Below are 12,407 nucleotides of genomic sequence, written 5' to 3'. Positions count from 1 at the left end.
AAGTTGACAACGGCGGATTTCGAGGCAGCGGCAAGGGCGAGAAAAACGTTTGTCCTCTGCCACTTGCTATAGACTCGCATATATCCACTGCTGTCGGCTCCGCCCTCCAAGACCTGGGCCAAGGGCTGGAACTTCCCTATACGCAAGTGCTGCATGTATACCAACACAGCGTCGCGGTAACATTGCTCTGGCGCCGCGAGCGTGGGATTTTGAAAAAATCGCGCGCACACATATATTTTTTCATTCGTACTCTGCGCGCTTTGGCCACGCTGTCCTTGATCCAAGGCAGTCAATCAGCTAATGGACTCTGTGCATACTTCGCTCCAATCTGTGTGCGCACCCTTCATCCATTTCTCCGGTCTATTCCTTTCCACATTCATGTGCGGCCGCCACCGACCCTTGTTCTCTCCCAACTTTTTTAGTGAAAGCAGACACGCTGATCTACACAATTTGTGAATCAGCGCTGCTACTGATCACGTACGAGTGATGAACAAAAAAACAAGCACGCAGCACTTTGCATTCTAAGTGGTTTAACGTTGCGGTTATACAAGGTTTTCCGCGTTAGCAACGCCACAGCTCTGCTTGTCGCCTGTTTGGTTGTTTCTCAATGTCAGGAACCCGTACGTGCACCAGTGCAACCGATGTTCGATTTGTGGAATGTGGTCATTTCAAGAGGGAGCAGATTATGGGCAACCAAGCCCACGCGACTTCTGCATTGGTACACATAGGGGACGAGGGGGGCGGGGGAGTGGACGTGCGCAGTATGATGCACTGGCTCATATAAAGGTGGAAGAAGTTAGTTTACAAGTCGGCTTGTCAACCTCCAGTATGGCTCAGTGGCAACAGCGAACAACAACGTGGCGGGTTCGAGTCCTACCGGCCGCGCATTCCCATAGTGCAGAATGCAAAAACGCTCGGGTACTTGGATTCAAGTGCACGGTTTAAAGAACCCCAGGTGGTCAAATTTAATCCAGAGCCCTCCACCATTCGGCGCCCCCCATAACTCACTGTGAACCCGCTGTGGTTCCTTAGTGGCTATGGTGTTGGGCTGCTAAGCACGCGGTCGCGGGATCGAATCGCGGCCACGGCGGCCGCATTTCGATTGAGGCGGATGGCGAAAACACCCGTGTACTTAGATTTAGGTGCACGTTAAAGAACCCAAGGTGGTCCACATTATTCCGCAGTCACCCACCACGGCGTGCTTCATAATCATATCGTGGTTTTGGCACGTAAAACCCCAGAATGTAATTTTCATTTTTAACCCACTGTGCCTGTTTAATGTCCCGCAACTATGCCCAGTTGCGCGACATTAAACCTCATAACTCTACCGTGCTGAAACAACTGGCATTACAAGTGACCAACATGTAGCACGGGCCCCTACCCTCTCCACGGCATCTCTCGCAGCACATATGGGTTGCTTTGGGACATTAAACCCGCCAATTCGTTTTTTAGTTCTAGTCTGCCTGTTACATTTAGGCTGCGGTCATCGCCGGGATGCACGTATGGTACATCCCCTCAAGTAAACCTCATTGTGCCCTTGTACCTACATCACCTTTGCTTTCATGCAAGATTCGCTACATCGTCTGCAGAGTGCAGCGATACACTCTATCGAAGAACAATTCAGCTAGAAGGAATGAGATATTGCAATGATATGGCAAGCGGTTTTAGTGTTCTTTTCATCATCAGTGCCTCTTCAGCGCACTGTAATCTTGCGGTCCTTTATATGGCATCTTCAGTTCAGGCTATACCCAAAATAGTACTTTCAAGGCAAACTTGAAGGGAGCGCGTGATTGCCAGCGTTGGTCCTGCTCCCACTCTGCACGCTCCGATGCACTGCAACGAGCAATGGCCGAAGGTTGCCCTGCACGTTGAGTGAGGAATGGTGCAGAATAATGAAAGAAAGAGCTCTGTCGTCTTGCACAAAGCACGACAACAAAACTCATATCGTGAATTCGCACAGTAATACCAGCGCGAACAGTTTTTATCCCCATATTTTTTTCTCATGATACTAAGCTTTAACAAATATATGCCAAAGAATCATATCCGGCAAAACGGAATACAACAACCGAACGAAACGGCAAATTCCTCTGTTTCCGCCCTGCAGCCACGTCCCCTCGGTTGTTTCCCAAAACGCTTACCGTTTCTCAGCGAGATGCGAAACTTTGCGAAGCGCTTTAGCTGGGCGAGCGATGAAGATCGGCGCGACTGCTTCCTCTCGGTCGAAGGGAAGTGGCTTAGGGGCACGGGATGGCTGGGGACGCTCTCTGCGCGGGCAGAACCATGATCGCCTCTTGGGGACGTCAGCATGCGCGGATCGAGTACGGCGTCCTGGGAGCGGAGAGGGAAGTTGCAACGACGAGCCGCTCCGCCGACGCCGTCGTCCCGAATCTCAGTCGTCGCCGACTTGGGAGCGCCCACGGGCTCCTCGACGCGGACTGGCAACTCCGCTGCGGCAGGTGCGACCGAGAAGCGGCCCAGCGATTCTTGACCAACCGGAGGTGTTGAAAGGCGATCTTCGCGCTGGACGCCATTACTCAGCTCCGCCGGTGCGTCCGCAGTCATGTCGGCGAGGTAGTTTCGGAAAGCGGAGGACATATGCGCCACAGCCGCGCCGAACCCGAGGGCACCTCCTCCTTCGCTGGGGTCGGCGGCGGCCTGTGGCGTAGTGTCACGACCTGAAGACTGGCCACCGCCCACAGACGACCCCGTGCGAGTGGAGGAGAGCTGGCGCAGGCTCGCCACCGCGTCAGCCAGGCTCCCTGCCCTCGAGTTGGAAGGCGTGGTGGCTGAGACGGCCTCGCACGATACACGAGTGCCGGTGTCCAGTTCAGAACGAAACTGATCTTCCGCGTCGTTCGCTGCGCCTCCAATGCGGTTTCGCAGAGACGCGAACGGCCCGTTGTCGTCCAGTGAGTTCAGGGCGCCACTTGAGCGCCGCACTTCGTAGCGGGGCATCGGTGCTGACAGTGCAGTTTGATAAGATGTCCACCGCGCGCAGAGTTGCACGACTTACTGCGGAGCGCCGGCGAATATCTGTGAAGACGTGGTGTGCGACGTGCGCCCTGAAGATGACGACGAGAAAAAGAAAACGAAAGAGAGGAAACGCGCGCCGCCAGAGGCAAAAGGCTCGGCATAAATAAGGGTAACAATATGTCCTTCTCACTTTGTTCTTTTTTTTCTTTTTTCGTTACGATTCTTCTTCACGACGGGGTAAAGGGCGTGTCAGTGATTTCTAAAATGCCCTGTCAAGCACCCCCAGCGACACAGGCGCTGCTCAAGTCGTGGCGGCACGGGATTCAGAGTCAAGGTTCATGAGAACAATGAATAATTCATTTTCTGAAAGCGCATCTCAACACATGGAAACCAGGAAGGAATGCTATACGAGAAAGTCCACATGTATGGTTCACGTGCTCCGTACCGACGTTAACGCTGTCACAGAGATAGAATAAACGCTGGCGAAAGTGCTATCGAGGTTTCTGAACCTTCTGCAGTTTTGTAATCGTAGGCCTTGCTACTTTGTAGGCATACGAGGGCGAATCAGAAAACCATTGCTCATATTTCTTTTCTTAGCCAAAATAAGGCACATACAGGTAACTACAAATATACGTACTATTCTCCTTAAATCATTTCCCACACAGTTCCCACACCGGTTCAGACCACTTGTCCCATCGCAGCACTAAATTTGAGATGCTCCTGTGGTCAGTCAGCGACGCACGCGGCCTCTCCGAACGCTTATTGTCATGCAAGGGCTTCACGGCCTTTTGCGAATTCACAACACCATCTGTACACTTCTCAACGCGACACACCTACACCCGTATACGTGGGCTGCATTTCCCTGTGGATTGCGATGGATGTTCATCCCTTGCTCCATAGAAAACGAATCACACTTCATTGCTAGTATACGCCGTCTACGTGTGAAGCACAACCGCCATATTCGAATGGATGGATGTTATGAGCGCCCCCTTTGGAACGGGGCGGTGGGTTGCACCACCAAGCTCTTGCTATTATACTGCCTCAAGTCCTACCTAGGTTAAACAACAAAAAAGAAAAAAAAACACTATGAACTCCCACAACCAAATTTCCTGATCCCCTATTGCGCACTGTGCTTTTGTACGCCGCCGTTTTTTGTCGTTTCCCTACATTTATTACACCAATCCTACAATCGCCTCTTACTAATCCCTATTGCGGACATGTTTACTTTTGCCCTGCTCTCGCTGAACCCAAGGGCTTCAAGGAGGCCAGTGGTGCCTAAATCGACCGCTGGGTAGACGTCTTCACATTCTAATAAACCATGCTCCATAGTTTCCCTAGCTTTACCGCAGCAAGCACATGCTTCTTCTTCCTTCTTATACCTCGCTTTATAGGTGCGTGTTCTAAGGCATCCCGATCTCGCTTCGAAAAGTAATGAGCTTCCCTTTGAGTTATCATAACTTATTTCTTTCCTAATTTCGTTTTTTCCTCTTAAGCAGTTACGCATGGCAGGTTTTTTTTCCATTGCCGCAGCCCATGAGATTATTTATGCCTCTCTGACTTTCCGGTTGACGTTCTTTGTTGCTGTGTTGCACACCCTACAGGCCGCATACTTGCTGGTAAGCTTCCTAGTTCTTTTCCTCCACTGTGAATCAATGTTTTTTTTTCTGTACAGATACCTCAACTCTCTACCAGCCCATTTACTTTCTTCCATATTCCTCAGTCGTTCTTCATACTCAATTTTACTGCGAGCTTCCCTCACCTCAAATCTAGTCCAGCCCATATCACCCTGCACAGTTTCATTTGCAGTCTTCTCGTGAGCGCCCAATGCGAGGCAACCCACTGACCTTTGGTTCCCACCGAGTCCTGATTTTACAGATGATTTAAAGCAAACAACCGCATTTCCAATAGTAAGTCATGGTACCATTACGCCTTTCCACACACCTCGGAGCACCTCGTACCTGCTGTATCCCGATAGCGCCCTGTGTTTCATTATGACTGCAATTCTCTTCCCCTTTACTGTTATTGTTTTCTCCTGTGTTTCCATATATCTATTGCCTTCGTTTAGCCATATACCAAGCTATTTATATTATTTTACCCGAGGTATTTCTTGGCCCTGTATCGCCACTGTCTGTTCACAGTTTTCATTGAATACCATAACACCTGATTTTCTAACACTAAATTCCAAACCTAAATTATTGCCCTCCTGTCCACAGGTATTAGCCAGACGTTGCAAATCACTTTGCTTGTTAGCTAGCAACACAATGTCGTCCGCATAAAATAAACCTGGAAGCTGCTGCTCTACTACTGTCCGCGCCTGCTTGTATGAGAGATTAAAGTCGATATTACTTCCTCTTAGCGCCCTCTCCATTCTCACCATATTCAACAACTGATAGCAGCGCCGTGCCGCGGAGCTACCAGCAGATAAGGACGTACACGGCTTGACACGGTCATCATTTCGCCTCTCAAACGTAAGTTGTTCTGAACAAATATCTGCAAGCGCGTGAGGCCGCAGCGGCCGCGGATTAGTGCTCAAACGAGCGAAGATGAAGAATTGAGGGGAGAAACAGCAAGAGCGAAAACAAAGGCAAGCTTGTGCGCGAGAGTCCGGCCTCAGCCGAAACCATACATAGAGCGCTACAGTGATCATTCTTCCACCCTAATTCTTCTAATAACTAAATTCCAGAGGAGCCCAATAATTGCAATGGGAAACTGAATGTATTTAACTTGTCACGCCGTAGCGTCGTTGAATACGCGGCGATGACCACTATATATATAGATCGATGCCAACCAAGTACTGTGTCTTATCTACACACGAGCGGCTCATATTCAGCAAGCGCGCCGTCGTTTCTCTTCGGCTTCTTCATATTCTTGTTTTCGAGCCATTCGGATGTTGTCTGTAGCGCTTGAAGGCGGCAAACGCGCGCCTTCATAAACAAACCACACATATTCTTCATGTGCAGTACGCGCACTCGTTCCTCCCATTCTTTTTGAGGGACTATCTTCCCGATATCTTCCCATATAGAGAACAGGAGAGCCGCACACAGAGCAGAAGCGCGTACACGAGGCAAGCAAGGTACGTTCGGTGTACAGCGACCGCGCAGATTAGTCCTCGCACCGCGTGCTCAGTGGTGCTCGCAGGCCGAACGCGTTTATAGAAAGATTGGCGATTGCAGCATCGCAGCCGATTAGCCCTCGCCCACGGACAACACGCGCCACGCCGGAGCGGAGGGCCATGGGGCGCTTGTCGAGAATCTGTCATTTCCGCGTGACGGGCGCCAAGCGCGCCAGACTAATTGAATCCGTCAGTTCGGATTACGCGCAGAGCCGTGCGATTAACCAGCGCACGGAGGCGGCACGCATGCATGAGCGGCGCAGCCAGCTGCTAGCAGCGGCGGCGGTGAACCCATGGAACAGCTCACGGCTCGGCGCCAGACGCCGCGACAACCGCACGAGTTCGCGACCCCAAACGCTATGGAGTGCAGCGGCGCCACTGGCACACGCCTTCGCATTCCACAGCAGCCACTCAAGGCAGCCGCGCATTCGAAAGCGCTGCAGGGCTCTCTCCTGAGCCCGCGATGTGCAGCAGGCAACACACAACGTAACAGCGTGAGGGTGCAAGCGCTAAACCCATCAAGCGCGCAACCGTTGCTGCTTAGTGAATAAATTGCCGTTGCAGTTTAATCCGGCTACGATTCAGCATATTTTACGTTCACTGCAGAACGAAAACCTCTCCCAGTGACATCCACTTTGGCAAGTGCCGCTGTCGCGTCAGTTGACTCCACCCTGAGCTTGCAAATTCCTTCCCACCATCGAGTTCTCTGGCCTCAATTCTGCGCAGGTGCGCCGAGATAACGAGGAAAATAGTTGAAGCAGGCGAGATATACAAGCTTAAAGAAAATTGCGTCAGCATGCCATCGGTGCCGTTAAGTGATAAGGAGCACCTCTTTATAGGCGCATAGTGGGCACAATAAGTCGTTTCAAGGCTGCCGTTTCACGTGGTGACTCGGTCTGCAGAGTATACTCTGCAGACCGAGTCTATACCAACTCCAACTCTGCAGACCAACTCTATACAAATTCGTATATAGAGTTGTCTTGCTTTTGTTTTGTATGCGACGTGGCTTTGATTCGAACTTGATTTTTTACCGCTATCGAGGAGGGGCTTCACGCATAGTCTGAGCTCTGTTGCTATTTCTGCGCGCGCGTGTGCGTCGAACTGTATATATCTACAAGTGCTTCGCGTGGCAATTAAACCAGTTGCAGTCAGCGCTTGGCGGTGCCTTTACTACGTCAGTCCCTGTCGATTTATTGTGCGCTGTGATCCAATAGACATGCTTAACCAACTATAGTCCACCAGTTCGTCCTGAACAATAGGCTCTCCCTTCTGCGGAAAGCGGCAAAACGAGCCGGGAGCGACTTTATTTCGCAGCTACGAACTCCCCAGCAAACAGAGTCCGCGGTGTCCAGCTTATGCCCAGCAAAGTGGGGAATGCGCGCACGCCAAATGGACAGCAGTGACAGCATACCCACGCGGATCGCGAACTGAACAGCGGCGGCGTGATTGCGCGCATACCGCGTCGGGTCAAGCCTGCCGCTTCGTTGCGCCCAGCTCGGAGCTGGCGATATACGCGCCACCGAACAGGGCCGAAGTTCAATAAGAACGAACCCTGACAGCCGGACACATATTGCGTTCCAGGGCAAAGAAGCGTCGGCGTCCACCGCCTCCCTGGGGGCCACAGAATCGAGTTGAAGAAAACTGCGGGGCGCTGGAAGCATAGCGGCGCGGCGGACTTCGAAACAACGATTTAGAGCGCAGCCTTCGATATCTGGTCATATCGCCTTGTTAAAAACACTGGCCTCTTATCAGCGGGCTCGCGCAAGCGCTGGGATAACCGAGCCTTGCTGAGAACAACGTTTTAAAGCCCTTACCTGTAAGTTTTTTCGTTATTTTTTTTTACTAACAATGCAAGAAAACGAGTGCCTTCAATGTCTGCAGTGCAGAGCCAGCACATAATGATTTCTGCAGCCAACAGGAGCGCAGAGCACATTCGGCCAATTTCCTAGCGCTTTCGAGTAGGTGATCATGCGTGCGCTGACAGCACCTAGTGAGAATAATAGGGGCAACGAAAAGAGGTCTCACTCGAAATGTTTTAGATAGGGGGCGCAACAATTAGCCATGGCCCTTTAGCTGCGTAGGCAGCTAAAGTGCTATGGTTACGCCGGTTACGTTAATTTTCTTCCTCGAATAAAATAAAAATAAAAGGGAAAACACGCCTCGTAGTAAATTTCTTGGTCTCGATTATAGTTTGCAGTACGGACATTTCAGAAATTAAGAAAACGGTACGCACCCAATGACAGTGCTGGTGCATGTGTTTGTCTCCCTGGCCTTCATTCTTGTTTGTTTGTTTGCGTTGTTAACGCAACGAAAACACGCCAACTAATAAATTCGGCAGCAATCTAATTTAGTACTTACATGTAAGATGAAAGCGACCTTCGTACCACAAGTTGCAGAGACACGCGTATAAGAAAATCACGGTGAGCACCGTAAATGTGTTTTGTTAACAATGGCTGTTTTTGCCGCATGGTGCGTAGCTCGACAAGTAACGCATGTGTAGATCTCATTTGCACAATGACAGCGAGAAACCTACGCAAGTGGCACGACAAACGGCCACTGCATGTCCATTTCGTTAGCTGGCGAGTAGTAGACGAGGCACGCCACAGTCGCCAGTTTCATCCCCGTGAAGGCCAGCGGTGGTGGGGCACGCGCGATTACTAAAAGAAAACCAAACCAAACCGCGGCAAAGCCGTATAACCGTATTATTTGAGTAATACGGTTATAGCTGATGAGGAAACTAAAGCCACATGTTTAAATACGTATTCCCAATCCGTGTTTTGTACCGTAAAGCTACACTACGCGGGTTGGAGCCGATCTTCGCGTGCTTTTGCGCCTGCCATACTGCGCATGCGCGAGAGCCATGTGACGTCACGAGAGGCGCAGCTGCGTCGCCCTCGCCGCCGCCGCGGCCGCAGCCAGCGCGCGTTCCTCGCCGCCGCCGACTGCGGCGCATTCCAGAGGTGTGACGTCGCAATCGACGCCACACGGCGCCGCACACGGCGCCGCAGACGCGCTGGCGCCGTGTGCGCCCGCTGCTGCATTTACGATTGCGGCGCCGCGCGGCACTGCGCATGCGCGAGGAGGGCGCACCGTGCGCATAAATGCGCGAGAGAGACGGTTTATGCAGAGCGCTCGACATGGAGGTTAAGGAGAGTCGAGCCGCTGCTAGTCGGCGCAAAAGACGGGAAAACCTAAATTCTTCAGACCCCGAGGTCGTCGCTTGGCAGTTGGCCGTCGAGCGTTGAAAGAACAAGCGTGCCAGGGCAAAACGTGCGGTCGGGACACCGGAGCAACGCGAAGAACGCCTAGCGAAAAGACCTCGCCAAGAAGCTCAACGCTGTGCTATGGACTCCCAACAACAGCGTACCTTTACGCTACGTATATCCTGGCATAGCTGAGCTAAGCCACTGCCAATTTTTAACCGAAGCCCATAACGTTCCATCCCAACCGCACCCAAGCACGTTTCCACTGATGCCGCCGGTGGAACTAAGTGTTCGCGGCATGCGTTCTCTTCTAGAGAAGCCAAGACGCATCCAAAGCAGTTGGTCCTGATGGTATCTCTCCTCGTCTACTGAAGCGATGTGCTGCCCCAATTTCGCTTTACCTTTCGATAATTTCCTCAAAGACCCTTTTAACGGGCACTTTACCCGACGATTGCAAAATTTCTCATGTTTTTTCCCATGCGCAGTAGAGGACGGCAGAAGACTACGAGGTGCGACGAAATGAGGAAATTTGCGGGTCCTAGTTGGAATCGGTTGGCGTAGGACAGGGGTAACTGGAGATCGCAAGGAGAGGCCTTGGTCCTGCAGTGGACATAAAGTAGAATGGTTGTGATGATGATGATGCTGACAAGGTGGTGCCAGAAGTGGCAAATGACGCTGAATCCAAAAAAAAGTGTGTTCACATGCGCGTTTCCCCGCCCCCAAATAAACAAATAGAAACAGCATACACCATAGATACGTATGAGATTGCTATCGAACCAACATGCAAATATCTTGGCGCTGTCTTATCGCATGATTGTTCATGGAATGCCAATACTGATTATGTTGTTGGTAAAGCAGCAAGGGCTCTTAACTTTATCCAGCGGAACCAAAAATGGGCACCCCAGAATTTGGAGAACACAGCCTACCTCACATGTATTAGGCCGATTTTGAAGTACGCATCCCTGTGTGGGACCCGATGCAGGCCAGATCTATAGATAAGCTCGAAAACATTCAGAATAGAGCTGCGCGGTTGGTTTGTTTGTGGGCGCTACAAGCGGACAGACAGCTGTACCGCTATGAAAACGGAATTGCATTGGGAATAGCTTTCTTTGCGCAGAAAAAAAACTGCGTTTGAAGTTTTTCTTTTGTGTTTTTCATGGTAACACTAGAATTGCTCGTAACAACTACTTTGATGAACACAATTAAATATCCAGTCGAAATGACCACCCACACAAAGTGAAAGAGTACCGTGCAAGGACAAGTATGTTTTACAATTTCTTTTTTGTAATGACTATCGAAGATTGGAACCGGCTGCAAGAGACGCAAGTGTGCTGCATAGATGAAGAAGTGTTTTATTCAAGTCTGTGACCCTCTGCTGTAACGCCTTTTGGGCAAAGCGGGGCACTCACTGAATAAAGAAAGCCCAATTTCGAACGCTACAATGTAAGCAGCACGCCTGACAAATCGCCGGAAACCTAGTAACGTTATCGACATAATGATGAGGAAAGTAAGGACTACAGAGCTACGTAACTGCTCGATAAATAAACAAAACTGGGACGCTGGTTGATTTAAGGGGACTGAAATACACATCGAGCAACTGCGCGCACAAAGTACAGATAGGGCAGAGGAGAATTGCGAGGACACAGGAAACGTAGATGGCGCAAGTAGAACGAGCAAGCCCTTACAAAAGTAGACATTTCCACGAAGTTTACTCTCCCTTTCTTCTGCCTTCAAGAGACTTTCAATTGAGGTCCTATCAAATTTCAAAGCAGACTTTAGCGAGCAAGCGAACCAGTACAGACAAGACACGCGTGTCCTCAAAAGCTCGGGCTCCGCGAAATTGTTCAAGCGAGGTTCAAGTTACAACGAAAGAAAGGCGGAGCAGCACCGAGAAAAACGATCGTCAGGGCAAAATGTCGCCACCGGAGAAAGACGGAAATGATAGAGTCGAGACAAAAGCGGAATAGTTTTTTCGGAGTGGACGCTGCCATTAGAGTGGATTCGAGAACTCATTGCAGAGACGTTAAAAACAATTTGAACAGACCGGGGAGGCCATATACTGCGTAAGAGTAGTCGTACCAATTTGGAAGCAGGCAAAGTACTACGTCGGCAGGCAAGGGCTTCAAAAACATCAAGAAAAGGAAAATTTACTCTTGCGTAGGTTATTGAAGATCTTTATCTTTCCTTAATTTTCAAACGAGTAGCTGCAGTGGGTAAAGCACCAGTGCATTTACGGTACAAAGAACAAGAGGCTAAGGCGGCATTGATTAAATCGACAGAATAGCGAGGCGAAGCCACGGCCGCTCGATGGAATGTCGAGCGGCCGTTGGTAAGCTGACAAATACTGAGACGTCGGCGACGCTGTGTACAAAGGAGCGAGTGCTCTCTGGGAGGGCTTACGGAAACCACGTGAAACAATATGCGCCGAAAAGAGCGTAACATTAAGTGAACTGACCTCTCCAGGGCCGGTGTATAATGGACGGATTCCATTCGCTTGATTGGATTCCTTTCTGACCATTCATCGCTCAAGATTAAGCGATCCTGGTGATGACGCAGGCGGAGCTCCGCTGGAACCAATCGACAGAAGCGCGAAACGGAATAGAACAACACTGGATTCATCACATTACATCCTGGCCCGAAACTATTTGTGAAGCTGAAAACGGGCCTACAGAGCATATAACCCGTTTGCCAGTCACGCGAGCAGTATGTGAATGCGCACAGCTGCTCCCGAGTAACAGTACGTGGCAACACCTTTGGCTAAAATTTAGCATACGCAATTTCGCCGCAATGAAGGCGCGAACACGTATTACCAAGACGGTCAGAACTGCCAATGATAATCATACCATAGTCAACGGTTTGACGAAAATTGGTCTGGTTAGGTAACACGATGATGTTGCGGTCAGAGTGACCTATTCAGTGATCGCAACTTGATCATCAGTTATCATACCGACCCCAACCCGAAAAATGCGCAGGCGCACCTCTACACACAACCAACACAGCTCACCTCCAAGGAGTGAGAACAAGTGCTTAATTCGCGCTCGCTTCCCTCGTTGCCCGAACGCGGCTTTCTGCTTTGATATCGCTTGCAGCACAACCTCGCGGCTATCAGAGATGTGTGC

At 50.5% G+C, this 12,407-nt stretch overlaps 1 protein-coding gene across 5 annotated transcripts in view; it reads right to left on the bottom strand.

Annotated features, from left to right (window-relative positions):
* kcc (solute carrier family 12 member kcc) overlaps positions 1 to 12,407 on the bottom strand; it is a 436,470-nt gene that overhangs the window by 232,892 nt on the left and 191,171 nt on the right. Inside the window, exon 1 of one of the 5 annotated variants that reach the window (XM_065424387.1) lies at positions 2,139 to 2,163. The exons of the other annotated variants lie outside the window; for them this stretch is intronic. The gene's annotated coding sequence lies outside the window, so the exon portion shown is untranslated. Of the gene's footprint in view, positions 1 to 2,138; positions 2,164 to 12,407 lie in introns of those variants that run through there. 5 annotated transcript variants of the gene reach the window in all.

Source organism: Dermacentor albipictus, chromosome 1 (assembly GCF_038994185.2).
Source record: "Dermacentor albipictus isolate Rhodes 1998 colony chromosome 1, USDA_Dalb.pri_finalv2, whole genome shotgun sequence".
Lineage (NCBI taxonomy): Eukaryota > Metazoa > Arthropoda > Arachnida > Ixodida > Ixodidae > Dermacentor > Dermacentor albipictus.
This window is presented reverse-complemented; position numbering and strand designations above follow the sequence as displayed.